Source organism: Battus philenor, unplaced genomic scaffold, assembly GCF_028537555.1.
Source record: "Battus philenor isolate CCGP_79_NKW_IND1 unplaced genomic scaffold, ilBatPhil1.0.hap1 SCAF_20, whole genome shotgun sequence".
NCBI lineage: Eukaryota > Metazoa > Arthropoda > Insecta > Lepidoptera > Papilionidae > Battus > Battus philenor.
Genome location: NW_027181683.1, coordinates 4,666,407 through 4,693,570, shown reverse-complemented (window position 1 = coordinate 4,693,570; position 27,164 = coordinate 4,666,407). Strand labels below are relative to the sequence as shown.

Here is a 27,164-nt window from a genome sequence, read left to right as displayed (position 1 = left end):
TATCCCGAAACAGAGAAACACTGTGTACCTAGCTAAGGGTACGGTACAGAGGTAAGTTTATTGCTTGTAGGTTTAAGGGGGTGTAGGCGCTAATGGAGGAGGCGGTCATTGTTCGTCCAACAACTGACACCCTCGGGCTGTATTACAGTGTCCATCATGCGGTGGGAGCAATATCACGTCACACTAACTCGTGCATGTTTTTTACGGATGATACTTAAGATGCTATCGAAAGGTTTGTCGATGTGGCGAAATCGGCAACGAACGCACAGATACTGGCGTAGAACCCGTGAATAACAATAATCTTAAAATCTAGATATTGTTAAAGCGTTGTAAAACACAAACAAAGGAACAAATAATGTAAAACCACCAAAAATAGTTAAGTTTAAGAGACTAGAATAACTTAGTATAGTAAACACTGCAACATGCAAAAACATGAGCAAAAAATACAAAAATATTTACTGTTATTGTAAAAACAAAGGCACGGCGGCCAGTCTATGGTACAAAGATTCAATAAATAAGTAAAAAATACATATTGAATGAACAAAAAAGATGGATTCCTAACCTAATACTATTCAGTATCCTAGGAATATAAGTAAAATGAGAACTAATATATGTAAAATCAACATGGACGGGAATACCTCAGCGTCGACAACTTATTTTCAAGTTAAAACTTAAGCTATTAAGGAAACTAAATAATTCTCAGCGCAAAACTCGTTTCAATATTTTCTTTTTAAAGTTAATGCTTCGGCTTCTTATTTTGAGCTTAATTGTGCCAAGGTCTGTCTAGCGAAGAACGTTTCTAGCTTAAAACTCACTGCAGTTAAAATACGCTCCAAATATTTTACTAAAATCTTTATATTTTCCGTAGAAATTTTTTCTTTGTTACATACATTTATAAACCATATGTTGTTTTATAGTAATCAAGGCGTGTATTGTTATGGAATTTAATCGTTCACTAAAAGATAACAAAATAATCATGTGTTATACTGAATTAAGATTTGCGTTCCGACCTCCATCATTTATCAGAACTGAAAATTAGAAAGTTATCTACTATAATTAATTTAGAATTTTAGGGTATTAATTAGCAAGATTCTATTCTACAGTGTCTTACACAGGAATTACTAAAACAGAAAAATCGCCTTTAAACATTTAAAAAAATTTCGGTTACCGTTACAAAATCTTTCGATATTTAATAGATAAATATAAATATAATCGAATGTATTCTAAACGAGAAAATTATATAATATTATATTATAATAGATTCTCAAGTTGTGACTTATTTATTTATCAACGAGCAATGTTGGATGAAAATTTGAAAATTGCCTTATACTTTTTTCCTTACCTTAGATTAAGTATACTGACTACGAAAGTAACTTTTTATATAGTTCCTCACAAAAACCTCAGTTCATTTTAAATTCAAAGAAATAATGTTTGTAAATAATAACAAAACGTTCTTTTATTTTTTTCATAAAACATTACATTACGTCAGCCGGGGAACTACGGAACGGTCCAGTATATGCTATAGTTTCTACAGATTAAAAAGCCAGAAAGCATTTATAACGCTCTGGCGGAAGCTCTATTACGGGTCCTTCTAGTGAGGACTTGAGCTATTACTCGTCGATAATACCTGTTAATCATTCCGATACACAGGCACCGGAGTTGGTCGATTGCTATTACCAGGCTAACATTATTACCACTTCGGTAAGCTTTAGCGCTGAAGCAACGGTTCTATGTAGAATGATCAAAGGTTGGCGACCCCGGTTGATACACGAGCCCACCTCGGTTTCGATGAGGCCAGTTAGTTTTCGAACAGCTATTTTATATTTGTGCTGCGATTCACAAAATTTTATAAAACAAAAGCCTGGACAATAGATATACCTTACGTACAATGCCATTAATAATCTCCGTGGATCTAAATCTATAACAGTTAGACCAATGACCGAATATTTGGCAGTTAATGTAGATAACACATCTAAAGAATCTAGAAACAAAAAATATATATACAGGTTGATTGAAAATAGGCCTAAAAACTTTAATGCCTAAAATCTCAAAATCAAATGTTTTTTAAAGAACCTTCATTACGAAAAAAAAATACTAACAAAAAATGTATAACCTTTTGTTTAAAGTATTAAAAAAAACATACATTTTGACGAAATAACTAAAAATAACCTTTGTTTGTTTCTCAGAATAGGCAGTCAATCATATAATCCGAGTCAAATAGCAGCAATAGTAATAATAACTCATCGTACAAATTGTTCATAACTAAAATACAATAACGCAAGGCGATTCGATTATCTTCGAATGAATTATTCGCGCTCGGTGACGCGAGTCGAGAGAAACGATCGGAGAACCGCGGCACTCGCGTTAAGAACGCCGCATTTGAACTAATCGGACATTTCCCAGCTGTGATGCAGACAAATCATCTCTAGTATATATTATCTGATCCTATGTTTATCTTTTTAGATAAGAGTTGAATTGTATCAAAGATAACGTTCGAATCGAAACATCATTGTGTATTCATATCTAGAGGTTTTAGAGTGGCGACCACGAGCCGGTAAAGGCGACGCGCGTTAGGCTCCTACTAGTTGGACTGTCGATATAAATATACGGGAAATCACATACAGCGCTCTTCGTCGTTTTATTAAATTTAAATTTATTGAATTTAAATAAATTCCTCTTCTCTTCATTTCAAGCTACGACACTCACTTCACATTTGTTCCCGGTCGGACGCGATGCACCATACATGCATCACACTAGTATTATAAGACCCGAGTTCAAGCGAGGGTGGTCAGGAGAGGCTCGTGTCGCTCCCGACCGCCAAGTAGTCCTCGCTTCGCATAACTTACGCTACACTAGTCACAACACTATACGCCTACACGGGTATAGTCCCTTTTCGTGCAAACGCTTCATTATCGCTGTGATATTATTTTTTAGAGTAAAATTTTTTATCGCAAACCTCTTGTTACCACGAGCTCTATTTTGATAAAGCTGCACATAGCCATAATGACTTGCGGCGTAACTTCAAACATATATTATATGACATCGACCCATCATAATGACAAACTTTGGAGGAGGCCTATAGGCCTAGCAGTTGGCGTCTATCAGCTTTTCAGCCTTTACCAGATTCCAATGTTAAAGTACCGTCGTAAATTAAAAATTATAGAAAAAATAATAAATAAAATTTATAGGAACAAACGCAGAGAAAAGTCGTTTTATATATTTTAACTTTTATATTTATATTTATATTTAATAAAAAAGTGCCGTAAATAATACAAAATAATCAACATGTTTAAAAGCATTGCACGCAGCAGTGATTACTCAGTCATAAACGGGAATGCCACTAGAGCGCGGAAACTGTCAACTGCGGCATGCTCTAATTACTGCACCGACGTTAGGTTTTTTTAGACGATCCCATGTGGAGCTAAGAAACACTTTATCATTGTCAAACCATCCATCATTTAAACAGCAAAGTATGGTCTAGATCGATGAAATTTATTGCGGAAACTGTTACGATATTTTTTTAAAACACAAATATTGTAGCGCAGCACCAGTCGTAGCGATCTTTGGGAGAGGTAAATGCTTTGCGGTGGACATCGATCAGCAGGAAAGAATGAATTAATACGTATTGAATATGTATTTTTATAATGAAGACCAGAAAGTAATGTCGTTTCTGTCGACATATTTTACAGAAACCGTTTGATTTTTACCGCTCCGGCATTGAAAATTTGTGTACTAGATGGCAAAAGGTCGTTGATAACAAAGGTGAATATATTGTTGATTAGAAATAAAAGTTTCTTAAAAATGCAGTCGTGTGAATTTAACTTAAGAAAGCGACATTATTTTCTGGTTCCCCTAACTGGTTATGACTTATCCTTCGTTTAAGCTACAAGACATTTCTTAACTGTGTTGGACCACAATACTGGGTTTGAATTTTTGCTTAGGGCATAAGACACGAGTATGTCAACTCGATAATATTTATATTATTAAGTTACATTATTTTACTTGATTCCTCTGTAAAAGAAATTTGTCTATAGGTTACTACGAATGTAATTAAAATGTATATACAAGACCACGTTCCCGCAACCGTAGCTTGAGACGTCCACTCACAAGGAAGACAATCTTGTTAAGATCATCAGAAGTTGTTGGATACAGTCTTGCCTCCAGCCAGTATTATTTATAATCTAAATCGATGATCATAATACAATAGTATGTTCAATCCTGATTATAATTTATAGATGATATTCTTTTTTATTATAATATAAATAAGCGTGTAGCAAGCCGAAACGTTAACTTACATTTCTCTGTCAGCTCTCGGTTCAAGTTTACACGAGAACTCACTATTAAAACTGTTTTCAAAAGTATTCGCCGTAAATCGATTATATTTATCGAACGCCTGCAATCCATTGTCCACGGGCTGTTAGACACGGAAACATTATTCGGGTCGTGCCCCACTAAATCAATTGCCTGTAAGAAAGGTTCGTAACTTGATACATGAATACACTACACTGGAATATAAGAATTGTTAACACGTTTACACCAATGTCGGTTACTAGGCTGCCTTACATAACGTTCGGATATGCTGCCGCATTTGAGTAAACAACGATGGTAAAAATTAACGCATTTTGATTGCAAAGTAACATTTATAAGTTCAATAAAGTTTACTAAGAATAATTGCAATTGATGATTCGGTAAGAGATCAGTCGCTTAAAGATTCATGGAGACGACTGTGCTGGACATTTCTGTACGATATCGAATCATGAATGAAGTGATCTATAGACGAATTCGCAAGTAGAACTTGTGGTGGGCAGGCCTCGGGGGTCTTAAGATTCTAGAGCGAGAATTATGAACTGGCAAGCACAGCGTAGTGGACTCAGAGTGGACAGACGAGGTTGTTAAGGTGAAAGATAGTTACCAAACCAGTCATATTTAAAATTGTGGGAAAAACTATTTCCATCAGTGTACTCAAGGCTGCTATATTCATACGTGCAAATTCTGGTGAATCCATTTTAAAACATAATTGACTTTTTAATATGAGCAATAACAAAATGTCTACAGATCTAATAAATTTATAAAGGCTAAACCTCTATCCTATATACAATTTATATGTGAATTTTAAAACATACTACCATGTTGAATAATACATACGGCTGTAAAGCGTTAGGATGTCTGCAACAAAATGTTTAATTTGTGAAATAAATAATTATTTATTTTGTCTACCAAAAACAGCCGAAATGACAAAATCGCTTATCCATATTTTCAATTTCTGTTTAACGTAATTGACATTTTGAAATGTAAATATACGGAAAAGTAATGAAAAGCTTGTAATCATAAAATTATCTAAAAATATCGGTATTAAGCTCGAAAAAGTTTTAGGTGTGCTGAAATAATTGAAAAGGCGACAGTGGGGCATTTGATCTTCAGGGTACATTTTACACACTTTCTATCCTCATCTAAATCAACGTCTGATTTTAAAACAGTAAAATTTCAGTTATGATTTAGCTGTTACAGCAATCGCACACGTCATACAAAAACCCTATAATTTAGCAAAGATCATTTTCAGCGAACAAAATCCGAGGACGCAAACTTAAGCGGTGGACTGACGAAGTTCTCATTGATATAAAATGTGACACGTGGAAAATTTTTTTGGCAAAACACTAATGAGAATCGGTAGCTGTAAAAGACCGATAGTAAGGAAATTAATATAGTAACCTATAAAGATATATACCGTTAATAAGAAAGTAATTCTAATATAAAATCAGTTACAGGTCATCCTAGATGATTTTACGAAGTTCCTCCACAAGGTTAGTTGAGGCTTTGCTAGGTATAAAGCTTCACCAGATTTTTTGGCATGTACGAATTTCTCGTTACGATTTTTGACGCCATCGTGAAATAAGAGAAATTTACTGCGGGCATGGGAAGAAACGAAGTTACTTACCTATATTCTTAAATATTGACGTAAATTAAAATTGACAAAGGAGTATAAATGATGTGGCCGCGTTGACGGAATAAGCACGAAGCATCTGATCCCCAATCAAGTTAGTATTTGTGCTCATGACTAAGCCCGCGACTGGCACACCGCCAGAACAACCCTCGACACGTCATTTCAATTCAACTCGCCATGAAAGATTAATGTCATTAATTTAAACCTAATTGCACTCGTAACAGATACGCTGCGAATTGTAAATCTAACTTTGCTGATCACGGATCATCGCAAAGTCTTCGTGGAATCTTTAAATGAATTTGAACTTAAGTCTAGTGTATTTAAGTTTATATCGGCATGTGTGCGGTTGCAGCTGTTCAAATCGATACGGTTTAAACTTAGTTCAGAAAGCACAACATCGCTAGTGATTAAGCCATTGTGGTTGTAAAGTGGCAGTGCGGTAACGATGTTGACTGAACGATTCGCATTCGTACTTTCATCCTTCACATATTATTCCTTGTTCAGTACAGATAAACAACAGTGACGAGTATGGAATGTCTATGGGTTTAGAATAACGTATGCACATGCAGAGTATCAGTCAATGATTGATTCTTTCGCCTATAACAATAATATTTAGATGCCTTGTTACAATAAAAAAAACTATTTAATAGACCGAATTATTTATTTATAACCGCTATATATAGGCTTTTATATATGGTTTTAAATGTATAACAGTACATTTAAAGGTTAAATAGTATCCATATATGAGATTTCCGCCTATATACTGACTCATCACCATATCTCTGGAATCATAAGGCTAAGGGAGATGAAATTTGGAAGGTGTACCTTTCGGATATATTAAGAATTTATGGGGGAAGCTTATTGTCCAACAGTAGATGTCCTATGTCTGGAATGTTGATGCTGATGATGATTCCTTTCGCCGGGTAGAGATCAGTGAGTAAGAGAATTTAAATTTTTTTGGACACGTAAAAAATTACCAAGATTGGATTTTACGAAATTATATCAAAAAATGGCAGTGCAAGTAACATTAAACGTGCGGGGGACAGCCTAGTAATAGTGTAAAGCATACGAGTATATGGTAAAATAACGAACATACATTTGTAGCAATCAGAACGCAAAAGATTAGCGAGTCGCCCACTAGTTGAGCTCGCATGATCACATAAACAATTGTGTGTTTTCAGGACAGAGACAAAGGCCGGATGCGAGGGCAATGAATTTTAAAATAAATCTTTATTTAAGGACAGAAACCCATTGCAAGATGGCCTATGCAGCGCGATATATGCCATCAATTAACTTCTTTTTACGCCATCGTTTCAGGGATAATGGGTTAATAAAATGTTTAATGTCTGCAATAATATTCGCCGGCATTACTAGCTATGGCTAGATTTTATATTTAAGATCTATTATATAACTATATTTAGACGTAGCATTTGTAATAAACACTTACATGCCCGAAGTATTTCATTAAATAAATAATATTTTTCACGTAAATAACTTTATATAATTGTTATTTTAAATATCACGTAATAATAGGTAATAAGCACATGTTTAGTTACGTAAATCGAGTAATCAACCTATGCAAATGAAAAAAACCGGTCATCGTGCGATCTTAGAGGCAGACCTATACCTTGCAGTGGGCCTCTTTTGGCTGAAAAGAAGAAATGTTGCTAAGAACAAAACTCAATAACAGCTCGACAAAAAACAATAATTTTTGTTTATTTTCGTAAAGGCACTAAGGTTTTTAACAGTGAGAACAAATGGTATTGCGTGTAAAATAAGTAAATACAACCCACAGAGTACCTGACGTTAGCTGTCAAACATCAATCAAAAAAATGTGATAGGATATAATAGTTGTTTCCGTTAGAAATCGGTATTAATAATCACCATATTAAATTAATAAATGCAGTGGATCATCCTGAAATAAGTTTAGTTAATTTTTTTTTTTGATCTGCGACAGGTCGATAATTTCGGACAGTATGAAATCTTTTGGAGAAGCATTTACCAGACGGTTTTAATTATTTTTTTTATTTTAACCTTAACATCCTTACATTAAAAACGCAACGCTTACATTATATTTGCGCTTTAAGATTTAAGTATCACACAATAGCTGGGTGGCATCGGTACATACACGTACACAAAAGAAATTGATATTTATTTTTGTTTATGACATCCTGTATTTAAACATTATAATTTATATTTCCATAGAAAGAAATAACCACTCTATGCTAAAGCTGCCTCGCAGAGTGAATTAAAAAGATGTAACATTTTTGGAAGCGACTGCATTGATAAACAATAAAAGTAATTATTCTCAATGTACAAACGAATGTGAACTAAATTTGACACTATTGTCTATTGACGATTCAATATTACTTAATATTCGTTATAATCAATGACCATTTGCAGTGTCACTTCTATTTTGCACATATAACATATCCGGACCACTTTCGTTACTTTTTTATAAGAGGCACACTAATTTTCGAAAGTCCATATTTTTGCACCACATTGTCACTAATTACTTAAAATTTCTTTATAGTTTAAAAACGTAATGTGTTTCTAAATAACATTAAATGACCTATTAAAAATCCAACGTCAAGGTTGCCAAATCAATATTTTTTAAATTCTTTAATTTTTTTCAGTGTTTAAATTTTTTTTCGATATTTACCTTATTAGCAAAGTTTTTTTTATTAAAAAAATGCAATATACATACCTGAGATTCTATATCATGTTTACATTTTCAGTTAGCGTGCAGTGCAAAAATTCGCGATTTTTCAACTCTGGCCTAAAAATTCTTGTACGTTTTATAACTTTATCTTGAATTTCAGACAAAATGTATATGTAAAAAGCATAAAAGCGAAATAAAACATCCATTAACGGATTACTCTGCAAGAAATATTTGCCTCATGCAGGTAGCCTTGACTCCGGCCTAACCTCGAAACTCCGAGAGCAGCTCTGCAATTCAATTTACAATTACTTACGAAGCAAGAATTTTTCGTATTAAACTAGTCTTTCAAGCAATTCCGACATTTTTAATCAGTCATTCTGCGATACTTTGCATACCTATGTCGGCGATTGTTTCATACTTATTTTTAATATGAAAAGATCATGACATATATAGTTTTTAAGCCAAAACTAACTTAATCGTAGACCAGCCGATTATAACGATGATTCTATTCGATATTAAAAATTTTCATGTACTTATATACATCACTGTCATTTACTCTAAAATTTAAAAACAATTTGGTCGTGTTATACGAAAAAAAGACGTTGCTCTGGAAAGACTTGTCCAGGTTAGTCTAAATGGCTCTAAATCGCAAGGTTGTCCAGCTTTGTAATGGATGGATCAGGTGAGGGCCCTTAGCAAACCAACTGATCTACGAAAAGAATCCGACAATTAACCAACTATAGTTAAAACGCAGTACAACGGTTCTGGACGGACTTTAAGATATATTATATTAGAAAATCTTGCCAAATAACGAACTAGACGAGCCATTTAACTTACAATCAATTATTTTATAGTTTCCTCAGTTTTTGTTATAAAAAATCCAATCACCTACAAAATTCATAGGTTATACTTAAGAATATAATTCGATATCGGTTAAAGAATTCTCGCGATATTTGCGTTTAGCGGACACTACGTTACATTAGCGAACAATAGTCGATGGCGAGCGTCCAAGGGGCTTGCTCACACGTCCGGCACAGATCGAATCGCGGGCCTATTTTGAAAGTCGGCTAATTACGAAGCCATCGCTGCGTGGACAAGACAAAGAGGCAACAAAAACTCCATTCATTGCATGCAAATCCACAAGAAGACGTCGGGTATGCGTTAAGACAACGTTAAGTGCGAGCATTGGATGAGGCATATTTTTTTAAATACTATTATAAACAAAGCACTGTTCATTTCACGTAACTGTTTTATCTAAAACACCTTCTCCCACAAGTTACATTCTACTGAATTAAATTTATACTAAACAATTGTCTGAGAATCTTGACACGTCAGACGAGTTTACGTTTAAATTAGATTCTTATTTTAACAGGTCAATAAACTTAAATTCCAGTTACATTCTTTATACAAATTTTGTTTCGATTTTTAATTTTTATAACACAATGAAAAACGAACCATTGGTTGACATTCTTATTTTATATTATTTATTCACGCAGTTTTCGTTTATATGCTATCAAATTACTTGGAAGTATGAACGAAGTAGTATGCACTGAAAACTTCATTGTAGTAAATAAAAACATGAGAAAAAATAAATGCTTGTAATAATTTGTTCTACAAAATTTAATAGAAAAGATTGTTTTCAATATTAACTTAACAACCATAACAAATTTGTTGCCATGGTTTAATATTTAATAGGTAAGAGTTTGCATGCCCTAGACGACAATAGCTGACGTATTATTAATTGCTCCTAAATACTCATATTGTCCTATCAACACGCAGTAGAAATTTCTGTGATGATAACGTTTTTAATAAGTTCATTTATTATTCACTATCAACTTTGAACACGACTGAATCACAGAAATAATACATTTTTAAATATTCAATCAAGGTCCTATCAAAAACGTCATTATTATCTTAAGCAGTATTTAATAATGCTAAAGACATTCAAAGGCGCACAATCAAATGTCTAAGTTGACATACGCAGACGCAGAATTTTTGTATCTCCTCATATTCTCAGGTCTCTTACTAGATGGAGAAACCTCCTTCCAAAGGACTTCCTTGTTTCGTCATTTTAAGGTATAAAAATGTATGTTCAAAAACCTTTACCCTACCTGTCTTAGATAGGGACAAACTTCGAGTATTATACCTATCAGTCCAAAATCAATTTTCACGCAAATAATGTATAATCTGCATTAATAAGGCACAAGGTCACATAGATATTTCCTTCGATAACATATCAGTGGTTTGGAATATGCATTTCATGTTATCGCGGGATAATGAACCTTATCGTAATAACACAACAGTGTAACAGAACACGTAGTTTGGTGTTTAAAATACAACAATTACGCTTACATTCTGTACACGTACAACAAGCTATCAAAGTCACAGCAAGCGACGAATAGGCCTTTCCGTAGCATTTATAAAATCTAACCCAAAGTCAGGTAGGAGAATTAGAGTTGACAAAATATCTCGTAAACTCGAAAAATAGAGGTAGCAGTTGGGTTAGTCTTGTCTGTCACGTAAGTCTTGGAATGGAAGCCCCGTTTGAAATAAAAATATGAATACACTGAGAAAGTACAACGTAAAATTTTAGGAACTTGCAATATTATACTATTATTAGTGTAACGATAGATTAGTACTTTTACATTTGGTGGTGCTTTTGAAATCCCAATTCGTTATCTGATATGATAGGTATATGTGACGATTATGGGCAATTCCCACGTGATGTCATAACAATATATCCGGTAACTTAAAATGGCTGCCATGTAATTCATAAACAAGATCAAGTAGGCTTTATTGCAATGAATTAATTAAAGTAAACTTCATCAACTAGACTCTTCTTTCTACTTAACAAATTTGAATTGATCTAACCATTGCTGTTTAAGAAGCCCATTTCAGAAATGACCTGAAGTCCACTCTCGACGTAAACTTTTCACCAGGTTATAGAGATTTCTATGTTATATCGATCGCAATTACTTCTACCTCATAGAAATTCTCAGTGAATTTATTTCTAGATATTTCGTTGACCAGGTCGAAGTACTTGTCCACCTTTGTTGTATACTTTTTGTTGCTTCCTAGGGAACAGTAAATTCTAATAATCATACACGATCCAATATTCTTGATAGTTGAAATACGTCATATCCTAAAGGATTTTATAATGTCTCGTACGTATGGATGATATATGATTTGATGAAAGAATAAAGCATCTGTTGAATTTTTTTCTGAACTTTCTTTAAATATTAATGGGCCTTTTGTTCGTAATGCTCTCTTGTTACTAACAGACTAACTGCTTCGCGTATCATTTCCAAAACTCTATTGTGGCGACGCATGTAGTTGGCAGGGAGTATCTGACACGCCAGCAAGTGTTTAGCCGTTCCTATTAACTCTCCACAAATATAGCAGGCTTTATCAGTACAAATACATGACGCATTTTGTCCATAATGAATCATACATTACCTCAATGCAAGACGTGCAAAACAACAACCTCTTAGTCTGCCATGAGTTTACAAAAATAATAACTATGTATAAATTAAATTTGTTTAGATTTTGTTTAAAAATAAAGATAATGTTATCAGGGAGAGATTTATATAGGCATTAGCAAGTCCAAAAACAAATGATTGCCGTTTCGAATTTATTACCTGGAAACTCTTAACAGCGTTAAAATAAAATAGTGTAAAAATAAATGGGGACGTGAGTAAAAAACCTTTAGCTAATCGTACATGATTTCGCTAAGATTTTATTTTTCCACAATTTGCTTCTAGATTTGACGTGTTCTTTTAATATTCTTTCCGATATAGATTTATCAAAAAATTGCAATGGAAACCTTATGAACTGGCTATATCACTTTAACTGATATATATATTATTCTCTACTTATTCCTTAAAGTAATATATTCATTAACGTTCTCATCTTTTGACTAGAAGTTCAATGCGTCGCCTATTTTCGCATTCAATTTTAAATGAAAAATTATGGTGAAAAATCGTTAAAACGTACCATACATGAGAAATTTGTAGTCCGAACCGGTAAACGAAACGTTTACTGGAAGCAAAGAAGGACTTTGTATTTCAAAAACCGAGTTTGACTGTTAAAAGGACACCATCTATCTTAGTGTATGTCTTGCTTATCTTACCAAATACATGTATAAACCTATATTGCATGTTTTGTATCGTTTTTTAACTTTATTGAAAAGACCTTTTTGGTTAAAGCATTGCGAGAGCCACCACAATGATAAGGATTAACATGAAAAAACACCATATGAAATGTATCACACGGTAACGCCCCTGTAGCTTGAGCTAATTACTTTGATAATTATCTCAAGTCTAAACGGGACGAAAGCAAGACATCATTGATAAATAATCACTGCCGAAATAAATAGAAATTATTATTCACTATCATTTCTAACATCTTTATTTGATTAGACTTTCTAAAATTCGTGTTAAAATTTTTTTACAACCAAAAAATTGTTCTGTCGACCATATTCAAAACATCTAATGGGATTTTATCTTTTTTAAAACCACTTTATTGCAATCATTATAAAACTGTTATCAATATAAAAATTATGGCATTTTCCTTGTGTTATTTCTGTCCGACTCTTTTTCAAAGTGTAATAAACTAGATTTATCTTTCTGTACCCTCTTCATTTTCGATTAGAACCATTTTAAATTTATTCATAAATGCTTTTAGGAATTGTTAATAAATTTTTGAAACTTAATTCTAAGTTTCCCTTTTAATAAAATTAATAAATTTTATAAGATAGATGTTAGCATATCTCTCACGGTCAAATCTAGGTTAAAACCGTGTTGTAATGAACTTTCATAGTCGAAAAGATAAACAGTGTAACTTGAAGTTGGCATAAACAACATAAAAGAAATGTAGTGTCCGGAGTCTTATTCGTCACGAAAGTATTTTTTGTCAGAAATGTTATTAGGGGGGCCAGAAAGTAATGTCGCTTCCTTAAGTTTAATTCACGCGACTACGTTTTTAACAAGTATTTATTTCGAATCGACAAAAAAGAGAAAATTAAAGATCAATCGTTTTTCTGTAAAATATGTCAACAGAAAGGGCATTACTTTTCGGTCCCCCTAAAACATTACATACATATATTAATATATACATGCCGGGTATTATTCAAAGATTATTAAAATAATATATAAAGACAAAAATATTTTAGTCGTGAAGTTTATATTTTAGCACATACACGATGATATAAAAAAACACTTAACAACAAAAATGTTTTGATAGTTTAATGGACGTAAACTGTGTTTTTAAATACCTAAAAATAAATCTCGTTATAAATGCCGCATCCACAGGAGTCAACTTCTTGTCTCCGATCATTACGTACGACACAATGCATGTACATTACAGGCGGCTGCTCGGCTTACCTACACGTCACAATAGAGCACCGCGCCTGACTGTACTCGTATTGAGTAAGAACACGGACTAATACAAACCTCCATTAATTACAGCGTTGCACGTTTTCGAAAGACGAGTAAGAGGAAATGTAAAAACGTTAATTGATTGATGTAATACTTGAACGTTTTTTTTTGCGTTTATCCGCACGCTACAACGTGTAATTTGCTAATGGAGAAACACTTTCATTTAAAATGGAGACATACATCTGTACATAAATAAAAATCAATCGTCCAATGTATTCATTGTACTATTTTTTTATTCATAATTTCCTTAACGTACGCAAGGAAGTTAGTTAATCTATTTCATTGAAGTAACTACGCATATTACTTCACAGACATCATTTCAGCCGTACGTCTTCTGATTTCCTGATAGACTCAAAATGCAAATCATTGCAGATCCCGGAACACTCGAGGTTAATACTTTAAAAAAAATGCTTTAATTCACAACTAAGAATTATCAGTATTGCCTTTAGTTTCATTAGAAACACACGAATCGTATACATAATTTCAAGGACAGTTGATTGCGTTATACGGACTTTTTATTATTGCTTATTAATTCAATATAATACATATAAAATCTTGCTTTATCCATATCATTTACACGTAAAGAAAATGCTTTAACGAACGGTTTTATTATTATAAATATGAATAAACAAAATATGCCACATGTACCTATTGTTACATAGTTCTTATGGAAAGAAAAATTGCCACAATGCAAGGAAAGTAGTATAAACAACACTATCTTTTTAGCATACGAACCACAGAGTAAATTATAATACCTGCCTCCAGTTGTCAAATCGTTATAATATTCTATATTAGGGGTAGCCAACCTGCAGCTCGCGAGCCACATGCGGTTCTTTGATATATATTTATGACTCTCGATAAATTTACCTGAGTATTCTTTTTGTTTTTGTGTTATTATATTTAAAAATATTATTACTCCGAAATTCAAACAACTAGCAGTATTAATTAGAGTCTGAAAGAATTAACGACAAGTTCTGCCACTTACCTTATTCTCCAAATTTTATAAAATTATCAAGAGAAGTAAAATTGTTTTTTCATTTTTAGTATTTATTACAATATACGTATTTTATAATTTTATCTATACAAGGACACTATATACATATCATATAATAATAAAAAATAACACGTCATGCTATGTAGATACATATGATTATTTACACAGCCAACAGTATCCGTAGTGATCAGGAGACAAAAGGTATTGAGTAAATAATGAATCGAATCGTCTGTTTTAATACTGCTTGTAAATAATATAAACTGTCTTTTATTTTAGCCACAACACAAGGAAAGAGATAAAAAATGACTTTTCAAAACATCATGTTTATATATTTCCTTGGTGCTAAAATGTTTTTACACAACCTCTCTGCACACAACAGCTGACATTTCTAACGTAATTGGCAACATCAAAACGCGTTTTAAAAGTCTATAGATCTGTTCAAACACACGACGTTACATAACAAATTTCGAGAGGTTACTTCTGGTTATTAGCAAGGTGACCGCTAAGTCATTACAAAATGTTAATAAAAAAAAGTAATACATATTTATATATGAGGCAACTATCGCAAACATGCTTCGCAATGTTGATCTTATGTTTTTAACGAAATTAACGTATTTATCGATAGCATTAAAATTCCTGCATACAATTATGTATCAACTAAAACAGGTTTTACCTTTCGAACAGATTTTTCACCGCAATAAGACAACTAGATTTTCGGGCTTACAAATCCTGGAATGAAGTGATTTTTAAAGACATGTCTTTTATTCATGAATAAATCCTATGTGTCTATAGCATTCTGTTTGATGTTGCAAAGCGTCGTCTAGAAAATTGCATAGCCTAGACCTTTTCTTTTGACTAAATCGAGGGTCCCTTCAACCAAAGTTGGGAGATCGCCAAGCTCTTAGTGATTATGTGCAAAGGATTCCCAGAAAGGATATCGGCTTGGTCTGTCTGTGACTCCATACGCGTTCAGCAATCCAATTTTGTTGTGTAATATACAGAACAATCCTCATTTACTACTGAACGTGCTTGTAGTTTCGCATATGATATAAAAAAAGTCAATAAAATGTATGTATCAAATTATATTATTTATTTGTTTGTGTGGAAGTGTAACGGTTGTAAGTATTTATACAAAGCAATAGTGTAGTTAAACTAAGAGCCAATTACAAGTCTTCACTTCTTGTTCTTCTTTCCAGCCGATAGACTACCCTCTGCAATGCATAGACCTGCTTCAAAACACGTCATGATAACCAGAATAGCACTGCCCGCATCTTGCGACCTTAGCTATGTCGTGGGCCTACTTATTCGGGGTCTAACCCACGTCACGTCTACCAGCTTATGTACCATTATATTACCACTCGAAAATCTTTTGGCTCCAACGGCCATCAGTTGCACAAGCTATGTACCCCGCGTCATTGCCACTTGAGGCGAGCAATACTTAGTGCAAAGTCAGCAACCTTGGTTCTTCTGCTTATCTCCAATATTACTATGGTCAATTTATTAGCATTTCAGGTAATGCTTATAAATTGACCATAGTAATACTAATATTAACAGTTAAACACCTCCTCCAAGAATGAACGGTGTTTGAAAAAGGTTCAATGTCACGCTGCTTACAGACTACTATTAAGGTTCCTCTCGCTTGCACAATATAACTATTTTACATATTGTTAGTTGATATATTAGATACACATTTGGAATGAATAGCAGCGGTAGAGGACTGAGAGTTGCGGTCGGTGGTCGCGGGTTCTATTCCCGAGATGCAATCTTAAACAATTCATACATTCTGCATTAATTATATAAGACTTCCACTGCTTACATACACCATTGTTTCCTGAGAAAGGGCTGCAGTGTCCTCGGCGTACCAAAACATTACACTGCAATCGTCAATCGCAGATATAAGACGACGACGGGTTGAATACATGAAAAGGCCTTGCAAGATATATTAAAATTTATTTTGGATAAGAGATAAGGTGAGTCAATTTCAATAAATGACAGACTCTGTGTTTGGTACTAATCGGTGTAACATAACTCCTGAAGATGCTCCGTGGAGGGGTGAAACACGTGTTGAGTGATTTAACGGTGGCAGTTGTGTAATTCGCATTGTTTGCTGCATACGTATTTATCAGCGGGCTGGCGGGCGGTGCACTTTGTTACACGACTTCCACTGCATGTGCGGAAGAGGCTAAATATTGGTCCTTTTCTTACTTAGGAATGATTTCCGCAAGGTAACGTCCATTAAATATTCAATAAATATTTTGTAAGTCTATTGATTGAGTGTATTATGTTAATATTACCTGTCATGTACACAGAAGAACGGCAACATTTATAGATTAAAGATTACTTTCTTAAACTAAATGAGTTGCGTTTATCGTCGTCATTTCTGCCCACAGACGCACGCACACCCAATGATTCCTGTGGGGATATATAGCATAATCACCACGCTTAACAGACGGGTTGGCGATCGCAGTGTGGCATTATGGTACGCAGAGGACACTGCTGCCCGTTCTTTGGCAATTTATTTGTGAGCAATACTAGACAATGCAAAATGTGAATTATGTAAGATTGTATCCCGGGAATCAAACCCATGACCTACGATCTCAAGTCTCAATCTTTTACCGCTGGGCTATCACAGCTTACAGTTCAACACTATGAACCGCGTCGCATGTTATCAATCATTTATTTAATGTCTAATCTTTTTATACGAATTCTGCGGCGATTTTCCCATACGAATTGTTGACTTACTTGTGAACTTATTTTTATATAAAAAAGTAATTACACTTGGTACCGTTCCGATAAGCGCTGTAACGGTCTTTATACTAAGTCGTGTAACGTGGTCTTTTACCCATAAACATACTGACATTAGGCTACCGTTGTTCTGTGGGAAAACTCACTCGTGTACTGTTAAACAAGAAGCAACCGTATCACCTTGTGATGGGTATGAAATTTAAATGTGGAGCAATAAAATAATGGAGCGAAATTATCGATACCGTCATACGTGAACTCCGCTTTTGTTTGTTGCAAAATAAGTACATGAAAGAAATAGAAACGTTTCATCACGACTTCATTAGTAAAATTATAATTCGACAAAAATAATATAGATCTAATAATAATACACCGTTTCGATTGTTACTACTTTCGTTTGAATGGCATGTTGTTTTTTTTTTGTAAAGAATAAATATCTTGCACACAACTAAATGTAAAATTTATTTGTATGCAAGAGATATCTGTGTACATAATAGTTAAGGCATATTTGCCTCGATCGCGTCATAACTTGAAAACCACTTTGCCGATTTCATTTCCTTTATTTTAAAAGTTTTGTGTTAGTTTGCAAAAGGTTTTTATTTAAAAAAAAAATTGCGCAAATTTGTGTATTTCTGAAAATATAATGTCAATTAAAACTGCGCATTTGACAGTTCACTATGAATTTAGCGCTTTTTTTACAGTTTACCTTGAACTTCGCGAGTTTGAAAGTTTACGCACTGCAAATTTGTATTAACGGTAAACAGCGTGACCGGATAGTTTTTGTCGATTACAAATTAAAACTATTTATTTCACTTTGAATCGCCATCGTCGTCGTTTCTGCCCATAGACGCCCACTGCCAGGCATATGCATCCCCAAAGACACCTATGGGGCATATAGCATAATCGCCACCCTTGGCAGGCGAATTGGCGGCATCACAGTGTGTGTATTATGGTACACAGACAATGCTGCTTCCACCCTTTGAAAACTTTGGAGCAGTGGTATTCCCACATAATTAATGCACAAATTGTATTTACATAAGATTATACCCTAGGAATCTTACCCGCGACTTTACAATCGCAAGTCTTAATCTTCTACCACCGGGCAACTATTACTCCATATTAATATGACCAAATAAGTACTTGGTACTCCTTTTTTCGTTTTGAGCGACTTTAGGTTTCTTTTTATTTGGGCTACCACTGCTCACTTAGAATATGTTGCATAATTTTCTTTCTATTTGAATGGGCAACAAAAATGTTATAAGATTGCAATTAACAGAGAATTTACAAATTAATTCTTTAACATTGCGTTATATTAGTTTAGACAGAAATCCCTTATAAATCGTGCTATTTACGTTCCTTATAGCGGCTCAAAATGAATATCTCATTCAAATTTTAAACCCTAGTATAGTAAAAATTTAAGAAAACAAATATTTCAATGACATCTAGAGTTTAAAGCGGACCGGAGTGGTCAACACTCAACGGTGCGTTACAAGTGAATGATTGTATGGCTGTACTGGATCCGCCAGATTTAATATAGTGCCCTTTCTACCGCATTTTCTGAACAAGTGAAAGGGACAGATGATTGTGGGCGGGATATGCAAATTATTGTAAAGTTGCTTTTACATATGACTACTTTTTAAAAGGTATAAAAGTAACTTTTTTAATATTATCTTGAAATTCGACTCTATCTGATTCACTGTTAGTTTGTGTTTTTTAAATTAACTTATTACAGATTTAGACTGACATTTTGCGAACAATATTGACGTTTCCTTAGGACTAACCAACAAAATTAATTGTGTGTTTTCTTTTTTTTACTCAGTAGGGCAAGTACAGTTTTTTTGTTATAGAATTCAAGAGTTTTTAATTGATCGAAATGTGTGGAACTCGGTTTTTTTGACTCATCTGAATGGTTGACATTATATAAACATCAAAAATTGTAAAACCTCATTTAAAAAGAGCAACTGTTGAATTTCTGATAAGCTCTTCTCAGCAGGTTAGGTTTCATTGCAGAACCGGTGACAGCTTACTACTTATATAAATATATGGACAATTCAAATGTGTATTTTTAAATGTAATAAATAAAGATATTTTGATCTTAAATATGTCCTCGATTTTTTTTTATACAACTTCAATCATACAAGCGATATAGATGCTTTCTAAACGATTTATGATACGCGTCAGCAAGTCACCTGCGCCTATGCAGCCATTTTGTAAGGTAATTAAACAAAAACTACCTTCTCATGTATGTAACGGATAGCATTACCGAATATCAATCTAGGTTACGCAACTCCGCGACTTCATATTCAGTAATTTAACCGAGGTTTTCCTTCACTTGTTGACATGCACTGCGTGATTGAGGCTATCGCTTGTGTCTCGCGCATAAAGCAACCGCGACTGACTGAACGTGTTTACATGAAATTTGCAAATGAACCTAAAACTAAATTACAATGTTTGATCCAGAAAATATAAGTTGTCCCATTTCGTTTTTACACCTTCAGATATGGAAAATCTTTGTAGAATAACTGTTAGCAAAATTTTGTAATTACTATCTGCCCAATCCTGTAATAGTAAACATATGTAAATATTCTAATGTAATGCAGTAAAAAACTTAGATTTGTGAAAATGTTATTAGTAAATAAAGATACCTAGACTAGTAATTGAGGATGGATGAATGGTAAATAGAACAGAAAAGAAAGATAAAATTGTGGAGTGAAAGAATAGAAAGATAGATCATGCGATGAATGAACGAACAGAATGATAATAAAAATAAAGAGCGTGAAAAATTCAATTAAGAAATAAAACGACCCTGTCCCACCAATAGATAGGGGTACGAGAGACCCCCAACAGCGGGAGTGATTTAAAAAAAATCTTGTTGTAGAATTATACAGGTTGTTTTAAAATTGGTACTTAAAACTTGAGGAAAATGTATAAGGTCATTTGAAAGAAAATGAATTTGAGATCGCACTATCAAGTGATCACTCTAAAATATGTTACATTGGAAAAGGCCAAGAACTTCTAGCAGCACAAAGTCTTTTGCGCAGAGAGTAAACAATAACTTATATTAAAATGTAATAATCCGAATTTTTACTTTTGATTTTTCTCACTATACTATAATTGCGTTATTTATTATTTCTAGAACCTTTGTTTTTTGACACCTTTAATCTTTTGCATCCACACCTTTAAAGTATACCTATAAACAATTACTATAAAGGCAGATTTCGAGCTAAAAAAAGGTTAAGCGCCTTCTGTTTCCCGCCCCCTCAAACCAACGGAATCTATAAATGCCAATAAGGCAACAATCATTAATAAAAAAAAAAACCCTACCTGGTACATACAGTCTCAAGAATAGTTTTAAGCCGCTTTATCGCGCTTTATTTATACAGTAGATATCAAAGTATATGATATTTATTCTTAGTCACGTTTCATGCAACTGGACCAGACAAGTTCTTCTTTTGTATTTTTTAGCGTTTTAAAAATTGTGGCTCTTTTTCCTTTGATATTTGAAGGTTCGTGGTAAGACAGAGTACTGAAGATGTTTTGCCTAAATCACTTTGCTTGTAACTAAGGCCGACTCTCTCAAATAACCTGGGATGGGTTATATTAATTACTTCACTGGATAGTAAGACTGCCAAAGTCTTGGATCGCTTATGTAGACTGCTAATGCTCCCGGGAAAGAACCTCGGCTTCGTCTATCATAAGCTCGTTTCGAATTGTGCGTTTTGTATTATCCGGGAATCCCCGTAAGTCTGATCGATGAATGTTATAAGGTTATATTATACTTTTGCATTCACTTTAACTCTTTGCGGTCGGTAAATATTTTGCTTGGGAGTACCAGCTAGTCGTCGCAAATTTAGCTTTTCGGAGCCACTGTTGCTTAAGTGATTTCAGGTAGATATATTTATATTTAAAAGGACACAATATATTGATGCTAATCTGTAATGTTTAATAGTGTTTTAACTACATAAATATGAAAAGATTCAAGTTTTCAACAGTGTTTCAGGATCAAAGAACAGTTGAGTGGCATTAATCGGTGTAACATAACTCCTGAAGATGCCCCGTGGAGGGGTGAAACACGTGTTGAGTGGTTTAACGGTGGCAGTTGTGTAATACGCATTGTTTGTCGCATACGCATTTATCTGCGGGCTGGCGGGCGGTGCACTTTGTTGCACGACTACCACTGCATGTGCGGAAGTGGCTAAATATTGGTCCTTTTCTTACTCAACTTTTATAATTTGCCAACGTGTGATATTTTCCAAAGCAATCGCCGATATGAAGCCCTAGCTTCCGAACGCAAGTATCAAAATGTGCGTTTCTCGCCTTTTACCGGAGGTTTTCCTGTCGGAACATACCGCGCAATTTTTTTTAGTTCCTGAACGCATTATATATCGTATGAATCGTATATACACGAATTATTCACATTTTCCTTATATTCTTCGCCTACCAACCCATCATCACTACTCTCATTATATTGAAAATCACTCCCTAATGACTCCATTTGATGACAGATAACACTTTATAAAGAATAATCTGGATTGGCGATGTATCGCGTCCGAAGGTTTTTGAAATTCTGTCTAAACTTAGCGACGCGGAAGCGTGGGTGCAAATCAGATTCGGAAAAAAGGTGTCGCCGTGCATGCTTTTTATTTGGCCTCTGATTGGTTATTATCATATATTTCACCATGTTAAAATAACGGGTCAGACGTCTGAAATGGCTACCTTTCTGTTAATCTCAATTTTTGTGGAGTGATCTTTCAAGACGTGATCATGGCGCCACAGCGGCGACACCGCCTTCTAGGACAGATTACAAATGCCGCCACAGTGGCGGCACCGATCGCAAAGGGTTAATGTATATGACGTATTCACCTCGAACTTCATTCTGTATGTACTTGTTAACTTCATAACCTGAGATAGCCTGCCCCCGTATTTGTTACCAAGTGACCTTTACTTAACCATCACTTATAACACTCCGATGCTGACATTGAATCTCACAGATCCACCAGAATACAGATAGCCTCGTGCTCTAAAGGTGGGTGTGCCTTTGATCTGATTGAAAGAAGTTATCAGGTCTCATACGACGTTCACGGATCTTTCAACGCCACGATGAAATGTTAATTATATATAAAACTTATATTGAATTGTTTTTTTTATTATGTTATGTATAACAAAAAATAGGCTAGCCATGGAAGTCACACTAACCTGAAGACAATTTTAATGGGGTACGTATTAGCAAAGACTGATTCGTACAATTTTTCTTCAGCGGGTTGGAAAAATGACAACTAATTGGGAATGAGTGATGAAATCCATTTCAAATTAGTTATGTTAGCCAGCACGTATGTGACATAAAAGGATATATCGTTGTGTTACATATGAACAATCCATTGTATTATTTCTGTTGAAGCAATTGCTGCTAGCTTTTGCAACTTCGGAATTGAGTTTCGCGAAGTTAACAAAATTCATTGGTTCGTTCTTATTCCAGATACACGATGACTGTCGCAAGTACCGGACTGTACACGTGTGAGTGTAGAGTATAGTAAGTATATATATACGAACAAAGCAAAATTCGCACGATCATATGAAGGCATATTTTTCATCCACAACCTTTGTTCACTCATTCAATACTCTTTCCGGTGTGATTGTTACATTATAGTAGTATATTTGTTGTAAAGTTTGGCCATGTTTATTAGTATTTGGTTGGTTCGGCTGGCCAATCAACAAACGAAACTGCGGGTTCAAGAATCACAAATACTTCAATGTTAAGTAACAATTTGTAACATATATAAGATTTAATTCAAAAATTATTTTTAATCTGTATACAAATTAACATTCTTATAGTCATAATTTTTTTTAACACAAATATTACTATTTGATTGCACATTTTATTGCCATAATTAATATACCTCTAAAGCAATGCCGTGTTGTTGCCATAATAAAAAATAAATAAAGCTTTGTTTAGACGCAATGAAAGAATTAACAAAGAAAGCAGCTTTATATAGGTGTCGATTCTTTTGATCGTACTTAATGGAGAAGCCGTAGGGATTTGTAATTGATCTACTATAGTACCTTTGAGTTTTTTTTTCCTTTTCACAGTTATAGTATATATAATGAACAAAACGATAAATATAGGTTATTAATAAATATACGATAAATTAAACTGCAGTTGTGTATAAACTAGTTCTTCCCCGACTGCTTCGCGAGGCCCGCAAAGCTTTTTTGTAGATGTTATTTCATAAAAAACCACTCTTGACGTTCCAAAAAATATTGTAGTCATCCTTTATATGAATATAAAAGGTGATATGATAAACACCATCTTAAACATTACGGGTGGTATTTTGTGAAATCCAATTTCAGGAAATGGAACATTCCTACCAAAATTCTATTCTCTTAATCCATAATTCTAAAGATTTCGTTATGTGTCAGAGTAATAGGTGGAAATGTCACTAATATATTCTCTTAAGTATAGTTATAGGCATATAACGTTGAGCTTTGTCTCCCGACATTACTTTGACTCTGATACTTTACACTCTAGCAAGCTAACTTCATGTGCCGCACACTATAAATCCTTCTAGTGAAATTAAGAAGTAAAGCCTTCGTGAACTTCCGACGCGACCACCAAACACCGACATATACCGAAAAAAATTTAACAGTTTTGCAACAAGACATTATAGCGTATACAAAAAACCAAAATGTAAGAATTGCTCAGGTTTTTTTTGCACATTTTCTAACGCAAAGAAATTACGCAGTGGTACGGTAGTACCGTCTTCACTAGTACCCCGCGAAGCCGAATGCTAAACACGTAGTCATCATCATAATTTCAGCCGTAAGACTTCCGCTGCGGTGCTTAGACCTCCCCCTATAGATTTTCGATAGGACCAGTTGGAACCAGTCCGCATCCACGGTCTTCAGACGACTTTAACAATGTCATCTGTTGACTCTACAGACGGATGTCCTATGCTGCGCTTCCTCGGTATGTACCAGTCTTCACTCCAGAACCTTAAAGACCTAGCAGCCGTCTGTTCTGTTCGCTAATGCATGTTGAGTAACAACCCAAGACGTCTCCTCATGGGGACCTATGGAAGTAGGAAGTAGGAAGCTTAACGACCTCTTAAACGAATGAAATATCGAATCTGTTTGTTTGTTTGTTTCATTTATTTAGAATAGAAAGCTAATGTCCTTTTTATGTTTTCGAATAAAAGTTTGCCAGTATTTCAAATCGCGTACAATTATTGCACTGATGCCATGTAAATATTTGATCCGCATCTGTTTTGTGTTCGCTTTGAAATATTATTTCGTATTACATAACTAGCTGCCTGACATACTTCGTACAGTCAACAGTGATTGGCTTGTTGCAGTCCAATCATCATCTCAGTCATAAGACGTCTACTGTTGGACATAGTCAAACTTTTAACTCTAATCATTGATTTAACATAATAATAATAATATTTGCTATTGCTATTGCTTATAAAAAAAGCTTTCTACATATACAGCAAAACTTTAAATAATAAGGTGATCAACATAAGACAATCGAAGCACACCTATTATGTATTGATAGAATTTCCTGACTCCTCCAGATATATATAAGATTAGTCTGAATGTTATAAAACAATTTAATTTAGTATTTATAATCCTAATTGTACTTTTTGTAAGAAACACACACACATGTATATACATATAATTGTTAATATTTGTATTTAGGACTCCCAACTTGAATTAAGTTATTTTTTTTTGCAATATTTAAAACAAGTACGGATAATATTTTTGTTAAAGAAAGGATTCATTTACTAAATACAGTTGTGGAATGGTAAAACTAACTCTATGAACAGCTAATGCATAGTGTTAAAGGAAATTAATATAAAAATCTCTGTATTAAATGGCTATCTGTGATTTCCCCGTAATGGTTGTTATAAGGAAAATTTTCCACAACAAATTTAATTCTGACCGGCATAACATTTCATAAACTACATGTTACTGTATAATAGTACTGATAAATGTTAAAATTTCTTTCTTATCAAATTATTAAATGATAACTACATCTTTTATCAACACATGTGAATGTCAGTGCCAGGGATTGATAACTTGGTATTAAGCTATTTTTTTAAAAAAGACTGTGCCATATGTAATATGTAAAAGGCTCATTAGACAAGAAAAACATTCAGTACAATCAATTTTGCTATTACTTTTAAAGTATTAGCTACAACTATTTTTAATTTTTTATATAGTATCATGCACTACAGGTTAAAAGCAAATGCAAAGATAGCTCATACACATAATGATATAAACATTTCCAGACACTCTTTTATTTTATTATAAATTTTAAAAAGTTGTATATCACAGTTTAATAAGAGAACCAGATGACTAAACAGTTTTAAAGAACTGTACAAAGTTTTATTAGTTTTTTACATAAATCAAAACATTCAAAAACAGAATAGTTTATTAGATATTTGTCTTTATATAGCTTATAAAAAAATTTAAGTTTGCTTACACAATACTTTTTTTAAGATATATATTGAAAATAAATATATTTTAAATATTTATATATCAAATTATCTTTTGTATAAAAAATGTTTTATAAATTCAACTGTTTCACGAGATCATAACCAAAAAATCTTTAAGAATATAGTATATAGACAGCCTGAGCGTAACCTTTTAAAACCTTTTTTACATCACCAATCTAACGTTATTAGCAAATCTTTAATAAAATAGTTTATCAAACATAAGACGACCTTGATTTTTAAGAGATTGCTTGGTAAAAAAAAATCAATACTTAATTTCTAAATTTACAGCTTAAACAGCCTGGAGCAAGTAATTATATAAGGTAAAAGTTTATTTGAACAATCAATTTTTGAATGCATGAAGAGAAATTCCCAACGGTTCGAAATGGTTAAGATGCCATCTAAAATTGAATTATTGGAAAGATCGAAATGATAAGTTATGATTAATAAAGCAGTTACTGAAAACACTTTCACTTAATAAACAATGAAATGATTCAACGTTCCTAGAAACGGTTAACCCAAAAAATTAATAAACATATAGAAATAGAGAACAGACGCCGTGTTTGTTTTATCGCTATTACTAACAGTTGCAGAATATTTTACGTAAACATATGCACTATGCAGTGATAATATCAACGTTGATAAGGTTGCGGACTTTTATAATTATAAGTAAATCTTTGTTTAAATACCTTGTGTACGAAGTCAAACAATATGGTCACTTTGTCACATAAATTCACTTTGTTAACTAATCACTAATGTAACTGATAAACACAGTGTTATGTTACACCATAACTACGTATAAATGAAATATCGAAATAATATTCTTATTAAAAAAATTATAAATCAGTTACTTGTCGGCACGACTTCGTTCGAATTGATTGATTGATATATACGCTTTGCT

At 33.6% G+C, this 27,164-nt stretch overlaps 1 protein-coding gene across 1 annotated transcript in view; it reads right to left on the bottom strand.

The window, feature by feature from the left end:
• Wdr62 (WD repeat domain 62) overlaps nt 1-27,145 on the bottom strand; it is a 125,649-nt gene extending 98,504 nt beyond the window's left edge. The window contains exon 1 of the mRNA XM_068766193.1: nt 26,953-27,145. The gene's annotated coding sequence lies outside the window, so the exon portion shown is untranslated. The remainder of the gene's footprint in view (nt 1-26,952) is intronic.
• Between the last annotated feature and the right edge of the window lie 19 nt (nt 27,146-27,164).